General features: G+C 43.0%; 1 protein-coding gene across 13 annotated transcripts in view; it reads right to left on the bottom strand.

Annotated features, from left to right (window-relative positions):
- The window catches only part of HIVEP2 (HIVEP zinc finger 2), a 140,550-nt gene that overhangs the window by 42,653 nt on the left and 76,922 nt on the right, over positions 1-20,975 (bottom strand). For 10 of the 13 annotated variants that reach the window (XM_062614256.1, XM_062614255.1, XM_062614262.1 and 7 more), the window contains one exon: positions 9,578-9,675. The gene's annotated coding sequence lies outside the window, so the exon portion shown is untranslated. Of the gene's footprint in view, positions 1-4,334; positions 4,404-4,519; positions 4,964-9,577; positions 9,676-10,636; positions 11,136-20,975 lie in introns of those variants that run through there. The other 3 variants (XM_062614263.1, XM_062614267.1, XM_062614268.1) reach the window with 3 other exon arrangements.

Here is a 20,975-nt window from a genome sequence, read left to right as displayed (position 1 = left end):
TTTTGAAAATTTGAGAATTCATTTTTACACTTCCCCAAAGTATTTCTGTGCTGGAAAATTTTAGGACTCACTAAACAGAACAATTTCTGCCTATCTATCTTAAATTTAGAACTGAGGCCACTTATAGCTTTTGCAAAGCAATTGATTGTCACCAATGTGGCTTTTGCCAAATGGTCTGAATAATTGCTATGATTCCTCTTTCACTTAAGTCTTTAAATTCTAACAGGTGAATGAACACTCCTGTTTCAATTATAACTGAAGAACACCTTTGCTTTTAGTATAGGGGATTAAAAGTGAGGTGGGCTTTATTTTTTATCCCCAAAGGACAGTACACACAGGTGGAAATGGGGATGTCACATTGTTTTATCTTTGAAACTGTGTTCAGCTTTTCAGGTACAATTAAGTCTTTGCCCTTAGCATGGAAAGCTTATTTGGTGTTCAGCTGAATTTAAGTGAGTTATGTTGGCATCTCCTAGGGCAATTTTGACATATTTATATGAAGAATAAATGACCAGTCCTTATGTGCATCTCTTCTTTCAACTCAGATCTGTCACCTTTGTCCTCAGCACCACTGGGGCAGCTGAGCAATGGGGAAGCTGAAAGATTCAGGGAAAGGAGGGCTCCCAGCACCCTCTGGTGAGAATAGGGATGCTGGCAGGACTAATGACTGAGCTTTCAAAAAGCCCTCCTGACTCCACAATCAAGCAACTTCTTCATAAGCTGTCGCTCCCGTCCTCCCAGAAGCAAGAAGGTTTAGATCTAGCAGTCAGCATTCAGAAATGTGATTCACAGTGCCCAGTGAAAGCTATGATGGACAAATTAAGAGGGGAAACAGAAGGAATCCCATGAGGGGCAGAACGAGGGACAGAGGAGGACCTTTGCACTTATCTATTTCACTAGATACACTACACTAGCACTATGCTCTGCGGTAGATAAGGGTAGCCTGGGATGTTAACTGAGTTATTCATTTGGAAGATATGACTGAGAGTCAACTGCCCTTCGTCCCGTGAAAGAGATACTTAAAATGGAGCTAATGGTTTAAAGTTACTTAGCTCCTGTTCAATCTGTGAGCAACTAAAAGGTTAGACTGTAATATTTAACCACAACTCCCGTGCCTTTCTGAGAAGCACAGAGGAGGCTGCCTGAAGGAAAGCCAGACATCTGCCATGCTCCTTCCTGTGTGCAAGAGGTGAAAAAATCTGCACCATCAGCCTCATGTAGATAGTGAGTTTCCTCCAGGGCAGTGGCTGTCATCCAATGTGCTTTCTAGTACAGTCCATTTCCTTCTGGGGGATGTTTCCCTCGGGGACATTTATGAGTATATCCAATATATCTTTGGTAAGCTCTACCATTCAATCCAAGTAAGAGGGAAACAGAGACTGGCTTATTTGAGGCTGCACAGGAAAAAAAGAATAGCCCTCTCCGCATGCCACCAGCCACTACCACCAAATCTGCCAGCTGGTCACCATGCAATATAGTCAAAGGCTTAGTCCTTTAAGTAGAACTGCCTCATTTAAGTAGCCTTATGTCTAAATGAGAGCAGGATGAAAAACCACTGAGGGACAGCAAGGCAAAGAAAAATATTCATAAAAGTCTGGAGATAATGGCACCATAAGGAGAACACAGCACCTATTACAAAACTTTGTGAACTATTCAAATTGTTAAAAAGTAAAAGTGCTATGTGCATTCATTCTTTTTTAACATTCATCCATAAGAGGTCACTGAGTGACACAACGATGCTGGTGTCAGCATCATTGCTCTCCCTTCCCATATGCTCAGCACCAAGTGTCCAGGCACCTCCAGTAATGTCCCAGCTGTCTGTTATATTTACAATATATTTACAATAGGGACTGTTAGGGCAGGCAATAAAGCAAGACGTGTGTGGGAGTCCTTTACTTCGATCATGTCACCTTAGCCAATTTTACAATCACTTAAATGTACTTACTTTTTATTCCCCATTAATCTCACACAGAATCCAAAAGTTTTACAGCCCCCACAGACATTTTAAATTAACCAGTCAAAAGTAAGCGAAAATTTGGGAAACTGGGTTTGAACAGCAAAGATATAAGATCACAAATGGCCAACTCTCCTCTGGTTTCCCAGGGCTTGGGGCCTCCGTTTTAGAATCTGTTTCACTATGACGTTGTCTTTTCAGTAGTTAGTAGACTTTTTCACACGGGTGACCGCAATACAGTGTGAAACATGGAGAACTGTCAAGGTGACCTGCCCACAAGAACTTCTTCAGCATGAAGTTTTTGTACTGCCATTTGCTATGAGGTGAATGCAGTCTGCATAACAGGCATATGCAACTTAACGGCAACTGAAACCGTTTTAGCTCAGTTCAGCTTATCAAAGATCTTCATGGAGTAAGGTGACTTAAAGGGAAGTATTTCATTCAGAGATTTCCATGGGAAAACAAAACCAAAAAAAATAAAAATAGCAATATGGAGATTTTCCAGTGGAAAACTTGTTCTTGTGGAAATTCCGTTTTCAATTGACAAATTGCTTTTATGGGAAATTCCTAAGCAGCTGTAGGCACAGCCCTCATGCTGAGAAGTTTAAAAGCAGCTCATGTCTGTGCCAGAACCCTCGGATTTCCCACATCAGATAAACAGCAAAAGCAGAGCCCTCATCTTTCCCTCACTCCCATGCATACTCTGCAGCACACAAGCTGTCCCACTGCAGGCACAACAGTGTATTGCCTGCAGCGTCAATACGCACGTGTTTACAGACCGGATGCTTGAAGGATTAATCTTTTAATGTCCCAAATCAAGATTAATTACAGCTGTTATATATGAGCTGTCCCTAATGCTCTGATACTGGTAACGCTGTCACTGACATCAGCAACAGGTTTACGTGCTCTAGGGACTGCAGGCTTGAGAGTCTTAAACTCCTCATAGAAGATCTGCACTAGGAAGAAAGAACATGGAGCTGACTTTTATGTGATTATGTGAATGGTCACAAATCATGGATGTAGCTTGACTGTTACTGCTTTACACTGGCTTAAATCCATCAATAAGAACTACACACTTCACAGCTAACATTACAGAGAGTAAGACATTTTTAGTGAGCTCACTAAGGGTCTTCTAATTTTGCAGGAGGAGCACTGAGCAAACATCTCCTTTACAGAATGATATTAGGAAAGTGTAAACCATTCATTATAATGCATCTTCTATCAACCACTTTAGCATGAATCATCATACTGAGTAAAACAGGCTACAAATTGTATTTATGGAAGGACTCAAAAGTATCTCAGAAAGTCAGATAAACAAAAAAGCTATTAAATTAGGCAGGTTTGTACAATCCCTCACAGTACAGAAGGGTACTGAGCACCTAAACATTGCAATGTTAAGGTGAACACCATTCATCTAAACATTGCAATGACTTACAGTATTTCTATACCAGCCCTGTATTTTCACCCTAATGCATTTTAAACACAAAATAAAATGTAGATGCCAGTGAGTAAACAAGTTAATTCTACTGACAGTACAGGACTCGTCTTCACAACTTACTCCCAAGAGCACTAGTTACCTCTTTCCTGCCCACTTTCTGTCCCTTACAGCCTATCTAACAGAGTAGTGGATCCAGTATTCCCCAAGCCATGCTGAGCTGGAGGAGCTCAAGCACAGCAGAGCTGTGGCAGGAGTGGGAACCCCAGCGTGCCATTGAGGAGGCTGTCGGCAGCTGGCTGCCTGCCAGATGCTGCAGGCTTCGAGGTGAAGGCGTGGACAAAGGCCACTGCTCAGCTGCTATAGTGACTTTCAACTATGCTGATCTGCGATGGAAAAGTACCCCCTAGCCATGCTCGTGTTTCTAAACCGCATGCTTGCTGGCTATCTGCAACACTACAGTCACACATATGAGAGAGAGCTTGCACACATGCACAGCCCACGTCCATACTGCACGAGGCCAACAAGTTCCCGTCAACCCCAGTCACATGGTGGCCAGCCAGTTATATAGCAGAGACGCTGCTGCTCTGTGCCCAGGGAGCGCAGCAACCACATGTGCTCACCATGGTGTGCTGCACGGCTGTGAAAATCATACACACCGAGATCGAGCTGCAAGCAATGTGAACTTCAGAGATCAGTTTAAAACCCTCCTAAAGGAGTTATTCTTTTGGGACATCATAGTAATAAAAGACAATCGCAGTGAAACCCTCACTTATACAAGCTTTGCTATTGAACTGAGAAGAAGGGCATTTATTTTCAGAGTTGGACACTCAAAGGAATACTCCACAAGCTATAGTTTTTTCCAGTATGTAACAGTGATAGTTCTACTACACTGAAACACACGTGATAAGAAGACCCAGGCTCTTCTCCATATTCTCTGCATACCTGTTTCTATCACACAGCTGCTCTCAAGTCTACAGTTTCCTGTGCAGTACAAAGTGCATACCACTTCCCCTACGGAAAAAAAAAAAAAAAAAAAAAAAAAAGAGGAGCCTTGCTTGTTCTTAATTGCCGATGGAAATACTGTCATATTTTCCACTAGTCAAGCCTGAAACCATTACTGAACCAACCTTCATTAATTTTCCACAACATTTTGCAGAAATGTCAGGAAACAGCTGCACCAGAAATGATTAACTGTCCTTATCACTAGGGCTTCATTGGCCAACTTCAAATTACATAGGTTTTCTTCTTTCAAAATGCTGCATTCAGTGATGGCTTTTGTTATTCTTCAGTTGACTGTCTCAATACATCGCTTTCTCCTCAAAAGTATCTGATTACACAGGTTCAGTGGTGCACAGACATTTTATGACCGGTGGAAGAATTTGTATGGTTTGGAGCTGCATACTTCTAGGAAAAGATTGCTTCCTGCATATTGCTCAGCTGTGTCTTTCTTGGATCAAATTCAATGAAATTCACAACTTGCAGTCAAATTGTATTTGCCAGTCAGACTGAATTCATTACTCTGCCACTTTTTTTGCTGCATTTTCTTACTTCTTTCCTTTCCTGTCCTTTTCCTTTCCCCTTTTCTAACCCCCCCCCCCCCCCCCTTAGAGCTATACCATGTGTCAAATCTTCTCATACAATGCCCTGTACATTTTCTGGCAAAAAACAAGTGGAACAGTATACATCATCATTCCGAACATGCGAACACTGAGATGCTAGAAGGCTTGGTACAAAGTAAGAGTGCAGCCATCTGGAGATAACTGCTAGTGTGGATCTGAGATTCCCAGCTGGCTGAGCCTTTGCAGTCTCAGAACTGTTTAGCAAAGCATGCGTGAGCACGAGGCTCTGCTCACACAGATCTGCACAGGGTACTTACTGGGTATTATGCAATTTTTAAAAAATGTAGATTCTTCAGATTTCTGATAAGAACACAGCAACAAAAAGCAAGGCTCACAGGATTACTTTTAAAGACCAACACAGAATCATAGAATCACAGAATGGTTTGGGTTGGAACGGACCTCAAAGGTCATCTGGTTCCAACCCCCCTGCCATGGGCAGGGACACTTTCCACTAGACCAGGTTGCTGAAAGCCCTGTCTGACCTGGCCTTGAACACTTCCAGGGATGGGGCTGCCACAGCTTCTCTGGGCAACCTTTGCCAGTGCCTCACCACCCTCATAACATCACATTTCCTTCTTACAGCATGGCATATTACAATATTTCTGCATATATGGCACTGTCGGATTTGAAACTGCACTTGTTCACTCTTCTTCAATGAAGATGTCTTGCCTTCATTGAAGCTGCAAGCCTTGAATCCTAGGCTTAGGTTATTTTCAGAGGAAAATACAGATGTGAAGAGATACATACATGTGTTGGAAGTTATGTAAAATTAATCCATTGAGTGTTATTCAGTGTCAATACTGTTATGACCTCTTACCCCTAACAAAAGACAAATTACTTGAAGAAATTACAGTCACATAAACAGAGATTTACATAGGTGTTAACTGGTCCCTGCCCATGGTACTAGGCTGGAACTAAATTACCTTTAAAGTCCCTTCTGACCTAAACCGTCCTGTGATTCAAAATGATTTGCATTTCTTGCGTTTTAAATGGGTCCCATTATGTGCACTGCAACATGCAATCCACACACAGCTCTGCTCAGAGCCAGCTGCTGAGGACCTCACTCTGTCCCAGGGCAGCTCCTGCATGCCCTTAGGGCCTCCAGGAGGTGTACAGACATGCAGCCAGCACACCCAGCATGGACCACAGTGCTATTTAACTGGTGCAGTGCTGGCTCAAAAAAAAAAATAAAAAAGGAAAAGAAAAAGACACATTTTTAAATTACTCTACCAAGATACTTGCTTAGACAGCAGAAACTGCAGTACACTATATTCTGCTTAAAATATGCTTGAATATATACGGGTTCTATTTACAAGACATGAAATACTGCCAAAAGTGTCCAGGGTTTTTAAGATTCAATTTTACAACACGCAACGCTGAATTTCTCCTTCCCATTATCCTCATCTGTCTCTGTTCTAGTTTGAAAGCGGCAGCTTGTGGTGCCAGAGGATTTCAAGGGCCGTGTCCTTCCAACACACGGCACGTCAATGTGCTGCCAGCTATCACACTGCCTGTGTGGCTGTGGCTGCGCAGAGCACGCATCAGGCACAGACTGCGTACAGCGGAAAACCGAAGCTAAGTTGTTAGGTTTCACTAACCGAGTCCTGATTGGGGTTTTGGGGGTATGGGGCTCCGCTGCTGCCCGAGGGGACAAGGGCCGCAAGCCTGCAGCTGCGGCAGACAGCAGCCCGCGGCTACCAGCGCCTCCGCCGTTCCCCCCGCAGGCGCGCACCGCACAGCTCTCCGCAGCCGGCAGCCCCGCTGGCGCGCACCCGCAGAAGCGCGCACTGCTCCCCGCCGCCGGGCAGTGGAGCGGCGGGGCCGGCGGCAGCACCGCAGCGTCGGCGGCGATTCGTGGCCGGGGGGTGAGAAGGAGACTCGGAGCACCGGAGTGGCAGCCCCCGTTTCTACCGCCTCCGGATGTTTTCAAGCGTCTTTCTTCCCGCCCCCAGGCCGTCAGGGTAGCAAATGAATGCGTTGTCCCACCACCCTGCCCGGTCACCTCTTGGATGTGAAGGAAGAAACATGTTTTTTCCTCCCTCTGACTAATAGCGGGTCAAGAAATGAGTGCTCTTGCTTCCCCCTGAGTTTCCACATCTCGAGCTTAAACTGCCGCCAGTACAGCCGCCTCCTGTTCACACTGTCAGCAACGAGACGCAGTATCTGCGGGCAACGTTGTAACAAAAAGAGAGACCTTGAACTTTCTTCACCCTTTTCACAGTCATTTATATTTGGGCAAAGTGGATAACAGCTCTTTTAGCATTAAGGTAGTGGCATTTCATGCTTGCTCAGCATTCACTTTACCCAGGTATAAATAGCAAAAGGTTTCAGGCAGTAGAGAATTGGGACCAGTATCTTCAAAGGATTCTCAGTCAGAATAAGGCAGCTAGTCCTCCACACCACAGCTTGTGCAATCTCACTCTGCTGCAAGGATCATTCCCTGCAGGGGTGCCTAGGAATGCTGGTTTGGCAGCATTGCATGCCCTGGTCTTCAGAGAAAATGTGCCTTCCTACCACTGCATTATCTAGTGGTCGAATCAGACTGAGAGCTTTCACCTGTAAAGTAGGGAGTAATAGGGCTCAGTTTCTTAATGGGAGCCTTTTATTAGCTCACACAGTGTTATTTACTACCCTATCAGTATTAAGTGCTTGCCTTAATATCCTTAGTACACAAGGTAGCAGTACATATTATCATAGGTACAATAAGTTTGGTCTGAACTACGTTAATTGAGAGCATCTATTCTAAAACTGAGTTGTTCCAAACAAAAAAGTAAAGCATGCCATTACATGACTGACACATTACCAGGGAGAGCTCTCAGCGTACAAGAGAGCCACAGGAAGAAGGGCCCAATGCACAGAAGTACCATTAAGTTACACGCTAATGAAACCTGAAAAATTCATGCTAAAAACCCATTCGAGAGGACGGCTGCCATGCTCTTGTGTACCAAAGTTCTCAGTTTTCCACTTAAATCCTGCCTGGTGAGTCAGGACGTGGCTAGGTTTCTGTACTGCAGGAGTAAGTATTCCGTTACTCCTGCTTATAAATTTCACACGCTGCTAATGCTTCCCAAACTGGCAACAGAGCTCAGGGGTGCATGAGGACAGTTTGTTTTCCTGCTGAACTTTCAACATAAATTCCACAGGACCTCTGGCAGGGATGATACCTTCTTTTTTTGCTGACACGTTTGTTGGTACCCCCCCTGCTGACAGCCATCAGTTTGCACCCCTCTCACCCACCCACCTCTGATCCCAGGCTGTGTGGAAAGATCTTTGTTAGCTCTTAGACACTACATAAGGGAAAGGCTGCCATGCAGACAGACAGATTCCATTGCAAGGACTTGGAGAGGAATCCATAAGAAGAGATACCCCATATAGCAACCATCCTGGACTGCAGAATATCTGGGATCAGTTCCAGGTCTGAGACAAGGCTCAGGGGATAGCCCATCTCAATTTAACCCTCTCCATTCTTTACTTCATATATAGAATGAAACATAGGCCCAACACCATTTACACAGTCCTGAAAAATCTGGGCGGTTTACCTCAAAATATGCTCTGCATTTACTTTGAACACCTTCTGTGATCATGGTACCAAATGGGAATCTCCGATGTCTTCCTTATATGCCTAGATGCTATGATTGCAGATAAATATTGGATAATTAAAAAAAAAATAAAAATAAAAATAGAAGGCCAATGACAAGGATTAAACTTTTTCTTGTCACTATTTCAATCAAGTCTCATTAAATTCTGAGGGCTAACAATTCCCGTACAGAGAAGATTAGAGGAGATTCTCAGTGCTTCAGGTCTCCTACTGCAATAAAATGAACTGTCCTGCACGCAGGCACAGTTTTTGAGACAACATCAATGTGAAACCTGTCCAACCTGTGATTACCACTCCAAATAAACATGGAGCTGCAGTGAGGAGATCAAAACACACCTTTTCTTGACAAGATAAACTGGCTTCTGAATTACCTACTTGATGCCATAGTAAGACTATTGGGGATCCACTAACTTTAAGGTAGCTTGGGTGTTATTATACTACAATGTCAGCACCTTCATAACTGTAGTTTCTATGTGCCCAAAATGTTTAAGGCCCAGAGGAGTAAATAAACTTCAAATAGTACTGTTAATGCTGCACTTGAAATGGCAAGACGGTCAAGAGAAATCACCAACTTACACTTCAGGACAATCTACAGATAAAACAAAAAAACCCCAATAAAACATTTCAGATATCAAAACCCCATCCACCATTTCTTCTTGTATTTTTACAAGTACATTTTTCTGTTTATTTGGCTCAACAAGTGTGCTCCCTGCATGCTTGATGTAAGAACTGCAGAGAGAAGGGAAAGGGGCAAACCAAAGCAAAGACAGCACCTTCAAGTGAATAAAAACATACCCTGTCCCAGAGAAGAAATGCTTCTGATTACAAAAAGAGCTGACTTCCATTGCAACAAAAGCACATGTAATCAGTATTTAAATAATAGTGACTTCCATGTTTACCCTTCTGAAAATGAATAATTATTCACTCTGGCTCACTCTCTCAACCCCACCCTTTCTTTGCTCTCCTACCTGGCTGCTGCCGTCAAAGGTGCAAGTGAGTAATGGTTCCAGTCAAGGCAATCTGGTTCACTGCTCCAGCAAATATGGCTGTTGACTCTCTCCTCCACCTATTTGAAAAATAGGAAAGATTTTTTCAGGATTGTGATCAATTCAGTTTGCTGTTTGATTTTATATCCTAATTGACATTACGGCATTGGCTACATCCATACGTATAAGAACCTCGGAAATCCTTCATGCTACTCAGGTCTTTTTACCCCAGAGCAATATGGCATCAGCTATCATTAGCTGTCCTATGTTTTCCTGTGGTTTGCTGTGGGCTAGAATACACATCAACTAATATATTCTGCGGTGAAAACAATAGACATACAAGACCAAAAGGTACATACAATGATGTATTTCCAAACATGATGTATATAACAAGCAGTGTAAACACACAAAGCATGTGGAAGTGGCTTTGTAGTCTATTTACCTTTAGGGCTTGCAGTTCCAGGTGTTCTGCCTTATTTTGAAAACATCATACCCAAATCAGAACTTAAGAACACTTCTTTTTTTTAATTAAATGCAAATACTTTCTCGTTACTGAATCAGAGCAGTGCAATTGTCTTTCATTCTGCTTTTCTGTCTAGCACTGTGCTTTAAAAGTGAGATCACCTCTAAAAATTCCCTTTCCATATGATGCAAGTCTGTTTTAGAAAATAAGTTATTAGTGTACACTGTGAAAATCACTCATACACCTTAAATCTCTCCTTACATGTGACAGTACTCTGAGAAAGACCACAAAGAGGCACTTTCTACATACAAAAGACCTTCTGTAGGCATGTATGAAGGAGCAGATACACATAGGTAGGTCCGAGGCCCAGAACACCAGGAAATGTGTTCATTAATGTAGATGTGTTCGACAGCTGCAGGCTGCCACATTTGCACCTGCAAGAGCATGGTTCTGGAATACATGGAGGCTACCCTTAATCAGGGCATACAGACAATGCACCAGGAACTGGAAATCCTGTCTATACTGCACATAATAGAGCTGACTGAAATGCCCACCTCATTAGTACCGAGACAACAAACCTTCAGTGATCTTCTAGTGATCACATACCCGAAGGCTCTGGCTATTCTGATTCCACCGAAGACAGGTGTGAACACATAGAAAACCACAGCGCACATTTTGCCCAGGCTTTCGTTCAGGTTTGCCTGTGTACTTGAATGTCCACATGTGAGATGCCACCCCAGATGACATGACACGGATGGGCAATGTGTGGGCATCCCGGGGCTGATATGCAGCATCCCAGGGGAGTGCAAGGCACCAGCAAGAAGTGTAGCTTGTGTTGCCCCTTCTCTTGCTCTTTGCCCTGGCCATGATGCTGAGCCCTGGCTGGCCACCATCTCGGGGCAGTTAGGTCACTGCAGCAGGAAAAGGTACCTGCTTCTCAAGGGCTTACAAGTGTCACGGCAGAGGAGCATGCCAGAGGACAGGAAAATCTCAAATGTAGCACACCAGATTTGCAGATCCGTGCTCATGGCCTGACCATACTGGCACTGAAGCCAACAGCAAACCTCCCTCTGCTTCCAGCAAGTGCAATTGCTGCCCGTATTGCCCCACGCACAGGGCAAAGCCTGTCTACTGTGGGGTAGACAACGCACAGCACTTCCACTGCTAGCAGGCTGCAGATGTGAGCTGCTGGGAACAGGGTGCCAAAAGCTGAAGGATAAAGTACGCCTGGAACCAGTTAGCAGTAAAAAGCATATGCTTACAGGTTTGTTTTTTTTTTTTTTCCTGTAATGTTTGCTATCAGCAACAAAACCAAATAGCAAATGATAATGTGTTACTGACCGGCAATGTCAACAGTGGTCTATACAGGCATCTGAGTATATAAAACAACATATGCTCTGGCTCCAGACCCTGACACTTTGTCACACAAATATACAGCTTTCTAGGAAATGAGCTGGGTGTGGAGCCAGGAACCACATTTGAACCTTTGACCAGACAGGGCACAATGCAGTTTTCATCTGTGGGTGAAACCTTGGCATGGCTGGAATCAAGGGCAAAATTCTGTTTTTAGAAGGACCAGTATTTCACTCACTACTTCTACAACTGGCCTGAGAAAAGTTCCAGTCAAAGAGCAAAGCAAAAGCAATAGCAAAAGAGAAGTCAGGAGTCTTTACTGTCCCATCCTTCTGTAGGAGCTAGAGGTACTCTGGATTGTAGCATCCTCTCCCTGGTGTGGCATGGACACCTTCCAGACCTCAAGCAAGTCAGCAGGTGCCTTCACAGGCCTAACTGACTTTAGTGATGTTGGCTACACTTGCACTCAGCCATTTTTAATTAACATGCATCGTGAATTGGTTTATCTGATCCTCAACCCAAAGACAAGGGTCTTTATTTCCATTTACAGTAAATCCTCTCTATAGCACTCTGGCAGGAGCAGAGGGGGCTTTCATGAAAAGAAAATAAAGCCTTAAGTGAAAGTTGTCATTTAGGAAACAAAATCACACTGCTGCTGCTCCAGCTACATACAGAGTATTTAAACTAAAATCCATGAGGATCATTATATTCCATTTTCCCTAATTTTCTTTTTTAGCTCTTAACTGATGGGAGCCAGCGTCTTCCCTCTCACTTTGATAGCCTCACTGTCTTCCAGTGTTTCTCAAAGCATTCCTTAGCATCTGATCCAAGTGTGAAAGACTCTCCCTGATTTCAGTGAAGACTGGATCAATTTCTGAGTCTTTAAGGAGTTACTTAATCGTGACTCACACTTAGGCAAAAACTATCCAGAGCAGTTCTATGATTTTGTCCAGGCACTACTACCGCATCTCCTTACTAACCTACCATCTTACAGGAACACTGGCACTAGCAAACAGGACGTGGTCTGGGGGAACAGCCAAGCTACAGAGTCTCTAACAACCCCAAATACTGCATGTGTCATCAAACAGGATTTTACTGCCAGCTATTGCTCCCAGAGGCATTGTAGTGATACTAAAACCAGAAACTTTTAATTTGCTTTTATCACCGCGTTAGTAAAAATTTGTGCAATCCTCAGCTCTTTGGCAGCAAAAGGAAACAAGTGTGCCTTCAGCAACTGCCCACCAACGACAGAATGCGGTGCCACCACCACTGCTGAGCATTTGCTAGTATTTGGTCATATCTGGTCATGACTCTCCACATCTGCTACACTTCTTTGCCAGCCATGCAGTCTAAGACTAAACAAGCACATCAGAAGGGAAATGAGAGTATGAGAAGCATGGCATGCCGTACTGCTTGGAAGAGGTTTTATTCAATCTGAACTTTGTATCACAGACACTCAGGGATTAGCCTATTACACGGGACCTGGAAACACATAGGCAGAAGTGCTCTGATAATGACTCTTACATCATCTGCTTTTGAAAGACTGCTAGCTTCTCCCTTGGCAACTCCCATAATCATTTCATAACCGTAAAACTACACCTTCAGTGGTGAAACAAAAGTGTAGCAATAGGCATTGGCACCATCTGACCATAAAGATTAATTTATTTCATGGATCAACAAGAAGGACTTTGTTTTATGTTATTTCTTATATACCTGTTATATCGACACTGTAATAAGGTCAGTTGAGAGTAGGGGAGGGACAGGGAAATTCCTGCACTCTGTACAGGGTAAAAAACATCAGAAATCTCATGCATATTTTAATCAGAAACTAAAGTTTAAGGAAAGCAACTGGATATTTATTTTACTGATAACAAGTTAACTGGCTTATAACAGGTAGCATTCCAGCACAGACTGAACCTTACCATGGTTTGGGAATTTACCTAAAGCCTCAGTTTGACCAGGTCCATAAGAAACCTAGACGCTATTCAAATTACAGCCAGGATCCAGGATTATATAGGATAATTAGTACCAAAGAAGAGCTAGGCAATACAAGCAAAAAAATGTGCACATTTCTGTAGCATACCACCCAAGGGCTTGAATTCATGACTGGTAACTCAAAGCAGTGAGGCTACATGCAAATCTCCTACTTCTCCATGGGTTCAAATCCCCCTTTATCAATGTTTTCTTACTAAATACAATGCACTGCCCATGCAAGCTTCTGTACTCTAGTATTTAGAGATTGTGAATCCAGTCTGTGTGGATTTCTAATGCTCCCTTTGCCCCCTTTCTCCCTTTCAAATACAGGAAGCCTGGAGAATTCTGTGAATTATAGCCTGTAATAGGAGAAGCAAGAAGTCTAAAATTTGCTTGATTGCAGCTATGATGCATTAAGCTCAAGGCATCAATCTCAATCTCAGTACTTTTTCTCTGAATGGGCAGTATTTTACAGTTATCACTTTCTAAACAAAGCACAATTTATTATACACACAATTTGATAGCTATAGGAGCTAAGACTAGAAGCAAGAATGTCTTCCTACTTGAGAAAGGTAAAAGGAATGTCATACTTTAAATTGACTTCATATGATCAATGGCAGAACACAATCATCTGAGAAATGACATTCATGTCCTGATCAAATGTAATCATACCATATGCACTTGAATTTGGAAAAAGTGGAAAAAAATTATTCCCATTACTTTACCGGTGTTCTTAATGTGTTCACACAAATCACCTGTGAATAGAGGAATTAAAATACTTACAGTGTCTCTACCTTTGCCCTCTTAATTCCAGGTAATTCTGGCAGCTCTCAATACTGCAGAAATGTTTTCCTACAAGCAGTTTGATGAAATTAATGGATTAAATCTTGAACTACCTCCAAAGCTAAAGGGATGTAATTTATTTTTTTAATCAAATGCCTCTATGCTGTAAACATTTTTGTCTTCATTACTAGAACAGAAAGACATCTAAAGCCTAATTTATGTATCCAGGTTTTATGCTTTTGTTGTTTTCCACATTTTTCTCAATAGGAGCATGAGAGCCCATTTCAGTTTTGATTATTGGCAGCTTTTTTTCATTCTGGTATCCTGCAACCTAACACCATATTACAGATCTGGAAGTAAACAGAACCAAGATATCTTTGTAAAATTTTAACTTGCTGAAATTTATACAATTGTGGATTAATATGCATATAGGCATGTGTGTATATATACATAAATATATGTATATATAGGCATATGTGCCTATGCATACACACAATATGAATAAAAATAGCCCTATTTACTAACACATGTGCATGTCAGTAGAGCTGGTTTTACTGTCTCAGGCTCTGCAGAAAGTTAGCAATCATAACAAAATTTACGTAAAAGATGTGTCATGCCAAATGACTTTTGGAACATCACCTATGATCTTTGTTTGTTTACTTTACACATATGTGATTCAATTCATTAAAATCAAGCACATAATTTCTTCTTTGCATCCTCCCTACATCATATCCTCTATTCCCAGAGCCCACTCTGCACCAGAGCTTATTTTGCTGCCACCACTGGAACTATGATTTTGGGTTACTTTATTTTCACTTCAGCCAGGAGCTAAATAAGCAAGAGTACATCCCCTTAAGTACAGGGCCATAACCTCACTGCAAATAACAGTTTAGACACTGCCAACTTTGCTCAGAGCCCTTACTAACCAGGTTTAGTGCTTTTAGACAATGGTCAGGCTGACAGTTGACACAGTGTCCGTATACACACGTTGCTCAACCCATTCGCCTAGCCTGCGGTTGCCAGAAGAGGGCTGATTGTGCAGGCAGCTGGCAGCAAGATGAGAGAACATCTGGCCATCCCCTGAGAGTGGGCAGAGAAGGCAAAAACATCAGGTCTCTGCCAAACCCAAGATAAGATTCCAGGTAAAGCTTATGCTCTATGCGATCCAGCAAAATCACCATGAGGAAACTCCTACACCAAGTGCCTTGGCTTTCCTTCCCTCTTTGAATAACTACCCTGCTGTGCACTGCGAAAAAACAGAACAGCCAGGCGCACAGTGAAGAAACTGAGGCAGAGTCACTCACAGCTCCCAAGCAGACAGGCTGCAATGCGGCAGATGTCCTACAAGCCCATGATATTCACTTGAGCTGTGAGAATTATCTACATCTCCCTGGAAAAACCATCCATCACAAGTCCAAGCTCATGGCAGATCATGGCAGCAGCACTGGTCAGTCTCTGTGGTAGAAGAAAGCTAACTGGCTCCTGAGGAGCTGGCAACTAGTCAGACGTGCAGGACACCAGAAGGGAAGTGTGATGCCTGGGAACAAAAATCTAAGGACTTGAGGTCTGTTTATGGAGTTTTGGTTGGCGTTACCCGCAAAATCTAAGACAATGCTCCTTATAAAATAAAACTAAGATCTCAGTGACACTGGTGTTAAGTCAAAGCACAGACTTTATTCAAGGCACTCTGGATTTGCATCAGACAAGCTGAGATCAGTCTCTTGGCGCTATGTTCCTGGTTGAAGAGATAGCTTGTACAGCATGGGATACACTACTGTCATTTCAGGTCGGCAGGCACATTGAAGTGCCATCACTGGCAGCTGTTTGTCTTAAAAAGCTGGATGGACCATCAAAACACCTCTGGCCACACACTTTGTTAGCTCTTCTGCTGGGTGCTGTATGACTCCTTTACAAAGAGGTGTCCTACCTCACTATCCCTTGCTATTGCCGCACCTAGAAAGGGACTGTTTAAAGTGTCTTCCTTTCCAGCACCTCCACACTGGTCCTCCACATCTAAAGACAGACAAGAGAAAGGCAGCAGTGGAGTCCCTGGTCCTCCTCAGCGAGGCAAGATCCCCCTGCACTGATGTCACTCTGCTCTTGGTGCGTGCTCAGTAAGTCAGTGTCATGAGCGTGGGTCCTATCCATACATGGCAGGCTGGAGGAGGAATGACCTCAAACTGCACTTCTAATCCAGGGGGCGTTGCCCAAACACAGTGTTTGAGTTTGATGCATGAAGCGCAGAGATATTTTCAGCTCCTGAATCACACTTTTGGCTCCGCAGCTAACTTGAACTTCTCCTTAGTTTTGTTCACAATTTTTCACCTTCTGCAATCACCACTGACTCCCACAAAAACGCAACGAGCTCGCATGTTAAAGAAAATAACCCCAAATGGTCATAAATAGGAAGATATTTTAAAAATCACTTTTATTTTAATACCTTCTATTTTATTCTCTTGCATGTGTGGAGGAGTGGAGTTAAACAAATTACTAATAGATCAGTGGTGCATCACAAACGTCTGGTTTATTTCACGGTCTAAATATATGCTATTAAATGCTGCCAGTGAATGTTTTCTAATGATTTTGGTGTCAAACACAAGAATGAAACAGTCTGAAAAATGCGGCAATGCAAACGGTTAGCCTGGCTACAGCTACAGGAGAGCTTTTAGCTATATATTCCTATAGCTGAAGCAAAAATACTTCGCTGTACTGATCCCATGAAATCATACTGACTTGAGCACAATTCATAACCATAGTTTGAAACTGACAGTAATGAGAACGCAAAACTTCACCTGACATTACGAAGGGAATAATTTTTAATTGGCATATCCTGCCAATTACAAGTGCATCACCTCTGCCTCTGCAGCCTGAGTCTGCTCTCACTGGATTCAACGGGAAAGCTCCAGCAGACAAATTATGCAGCCTCAGCCACAGCTAAGCAAGTCATTTAAGCATATGCTTAATTCTATCTCTCATCAGTAAAGCCAATTCAGCAAAGCAAAGCATATGCTCAAGTCAGAAGCGAATAGGGAACACACATCTTTCTGAATATGGGTTTTTCACAGATTGAGGATATTGCACAAAACTTCCCTTGATTGCCTTTAGAGCTCACCATGCTGGAAGAAGATAGAATTCAGCTGTTAATAATATCGTCACTTATGCACGTAAACTATTGGTACTTTTAACTCATCCACAGACTGGTTACACAAAAAAAAAAAAAAAAAAAAAAAAAAAAGGCATGAGATATATCCTTGGAGTGGACAGAGACATACACATACTACCCATGTATGTATGTCTGTATGGACCACAGAAGTGGAAAGAGGTAACACAGAAAAGATGAGGTAAGAAGCTACAATAGGAAATCCCGTACATCCAAAACTTCTGATGAGTCTCTCTGAACCTTTTCACAGAGTTAATTAGGAGATTTCTTATCCCCTGGAAAGAGTGGAAAATAATGGGTATTTCAACTCCTCTGTTTCCATTTCCTTCCTGTGAGAATGAGGAAAGAGTAGGGATAATGAACACACTGCTTTATTAAGGAATGTTGCTCTTTCCTTGATGCACTGAAGTAACCGGGCAGCCTCTAAAGTCATCTGAAACTTTTTATTTTCCTTTAAATTTTCTTTAGTCTTTTACCAAGCAAGAGACAACTGCCAGGCAAGCATGAATCCCCAGAGCATTCCTTGACTGCAGACAAGTGGGAAAAGAAAAGCTCACTGCAAACAGCAGGGCTGTAACCAGTCACTGCGAATTACGCTCAGCAGCAGGTTGCACCACTCACCTACCTCTGCCTTTCTCCCAGGGTGAAGGAGCCTTATCTACCTTTGCATTTCATCTCAGAGATTAGGAATCAATTACAAACCCCACGGGGCTGCCCTAAATTATGCTCAGCTGCCTGAGGCTGCTTCCTCCCAAATGGGTCCCCCCAGGCTGAAGGCTGAGGGGGGGCACGTGGGGAGGAGAGCGCTGGGTGCCAGACTCTACCTGTTCTCCAACTCTTCCAGACTGCTGAGATGGTCAGAGTGGGGTCAACCCTCTGATTTGTTCTCTGTTTGAGATAACAATCTGTCCCTGCCCCAAAGGCACCGTGAGCTGTAAGAGTATAAATGTTTGCAGAAATTAAACAACTCTAGCAAAATACACATTATGCAAACATCTCCTCTCTTCCCCGATGACACATGGAGCACCAAGCACAAACAAAAACCAACCAAACAAAGCACAGAAGCTTTGTTGGGGAAAATAAAAATCATTTAGCAAAGAGCTTCTCTGATCTCCTTTCAGCCATTAGGACAGTAATAATGCTGAAATGGCTGGCCAGCCCTGAAAATTGGATAAACTGAGACACAGAAGAGACAATTGAAAGCAAGGAGACAGACAGCAAAAATAAGTGAGACAACAGATGGAAGCAGAAATGCAATGTCTAAACTGCAGCTGTAATTCTGCTAGTAACAAGCACGTTTAAGCACAGTTTGGTCTGCTTTCCTATTCTGGAAAGGGCAAGAATTTCCTTTCAAAAAAAACCTAATTTGCAATCCAAACTGCTGTGGGTTCGGTTCTCCCCAGACAGGTTTGTGGGACAGGGGAACTATTTCTCCCCGTATCTGGGAGTAAAACAACACTTCTAAGAAAGGGCAAAATTCTGACACCCTCTGATGTCCTAGCTGTCCTAGTACTGTTGAGGCTGAAGAGGGGAGTCACATCACTAGAATCTATATCCACAAGTGTAAGAAAGCTGTGTTTTAGTTGCTGCTCACCAGGGTCAGTCACAGGAATTGTTCAGAGCTCTCCCATAGCAGCACGGGCTCCTTAGCCTTTCTCCTTTACTAGCATAACTAGGTAGGAAAAGGGTAGTTACTGTTCTAGCAACGCTTTTACAGAATAATTTGGCAATTTTCTAGCAGGGCTTTAGTATAACACACTAGTATGGGAAAGAAAGATTTCCACATTGGCCAAAGAAACAGTTGTGGCAAGACTACCTATTTTTAACACAGTTTATTCCTAGCCCTATTTCAGACACAGCCTTTTCTCTCCCATCTGTTGACACAGTTGTTTTGTTTCTTCAAAGACACAGTTGTCTGCCTCTTGGGGAAAAAAAAAACAACCCAACACACCTTCAATTGTTGCAGAAAAAAACCCACAAAAAACATGACATGAAACCCAGTCAAATGGCGATCTGTTCGAAAGGTAATGCTGGCAAAGCTTTATGACTGAAACATAGAGCAATTCTTAGGATGCCTCTTAAAATTTATATCAGGTTTTGGCTTCTGTGGCATTTTAAGTGCGACTGTGTATTGTTAAAATTCAAATCTGGTATACTCAACAACTAAGATGGTTTATTGATCTAAGGAGTCTGACTGCAAACCTGCCATCGGAGTGACACACCGGTCTGCTCAGGGGGAATGCTGCACAAAAGCACAGAGCAAGATGCAAATGCTTTCTTTAATAAAGGAAGGAAAATGTAATGAGAGCAGCAAGGGGAAAAACCCAAAGCCTTAAGTCTGATAAAAAGTAAACTGGTATAACAGGACAAAACATTAAGCAATCCCTCTGACACTTGGGTTGCCAGGCTGTTTCCTCTGATTTTTGATGATCATTTTTTTCCTCATTGGACGGCTGGAGTTCATGGTTTTGATCTCCCAGGCAATCTGAAAACCTTATCTCCTCTCAAAGGCATTTCAGGCAGCTTGAGAGTTTGTAGGTGGAAGCAAATAAAACTGAAGCATGGCTGAGGTGGGACCGCTTTTGTAAACTAAAGCAACCTCAGTTCTTGTAGGACAGCCTATCTGCTGGGAAGGTTGCAGTATGAAAAGCTGATATATTAAAGGTCAAGACTCCAATACAGAGCAGACTCATCTGTATTGTGTTTTAATTTCTTTTTACATTGAGAGGTACCTAGGGACCCAAAGAGGTGACAGAAAGATAAATCATGCATGACAAACTGGAACAGAAGACAAGGCTATATCCAGAATACGATAGCTCTGCTGGTGCAGCTGTCCTAGCAAAATGTACTGACAGTGTGTTCCCAGCACAGCCTTCATTCATACCAGCAAAATCGTGCTATATGCTGGCACAGATTTTTCCTGAAGTGTCTCTTCCAGCAAGCAAAGCAACCAAAGCAAGCAAAAAGTGTCTCAGTAAAAGCAAAGGTTTGTCCTAAGTGTATCTACCATGAGAGCTTTTGTGTCAGTCTGGGATCAGGTCAAGGATCAAGCCTTTTTACGCCTTTGGCCAAGACAGGTACAACAGCAAAAAACCTGTAAAATAGGCATTTTCTCCCTTTGACTTGAGTGAGAAGTCCTTTGCACAGATTTCAGTACTGGCTTCTGCCACAGATGGGCATCTTAACCTTCTCATTCACTTCTGCAGAAATGCAGAGATAAAAAAATCACACTACATGTGCCCTGAGTGGACAAGTTACGGTATTTCCACAAGCAAAATAAGTCTTCAGCATGCCTGCCACTGACTCCAGCTGCTGCTCCACCACTGTTTTGGGGGAGGAAGCTCAGCCACCCGCCCCTACCCACAGCAATGAGCCTCAGCCCGGGCTGGGCGCCTTTCCAAGGGCTGTGGGAAGGAGGAAGCAGGCAATGGGCCTGGTGCAGAAAGGTCCACGATGTACAGTGACATGGGAAAAATAATGCCAAACCAAGTGCCTGGGACTAGGTGGGCAGCTCTCAGAAAACAATCAAATTCACTAAGATGATGAAAACCACAGCTTATTTAAGATGCATTTTAAAAGGAATTTGTGGATGAGCTTTCAGGAGCTATGTGAAAAGATATTTTCCAGGTGTGCTATATGGTATGACG

The sequence above is a fragment of the Pezoporus occidentalis genome, unplaced genomic scaffold, assembly GCF_034315485.1.
Source record: "Pezoporus occidentalis ecotype Australia unplaced genomic scaffold, CSIRO_AGI_Poc_V1 ctg174, whole genome shotgun sequence".
NCBI classification, from domain to species: Eukaryota; Metazoa; Chordata; class Aves; order Psittaciformes; family Psittacidae; genus Pezoporus; species Pezoporus occidentalis.
This window is presented reverse-complemented; position numbering and strand designations above follow the sequence as displayed.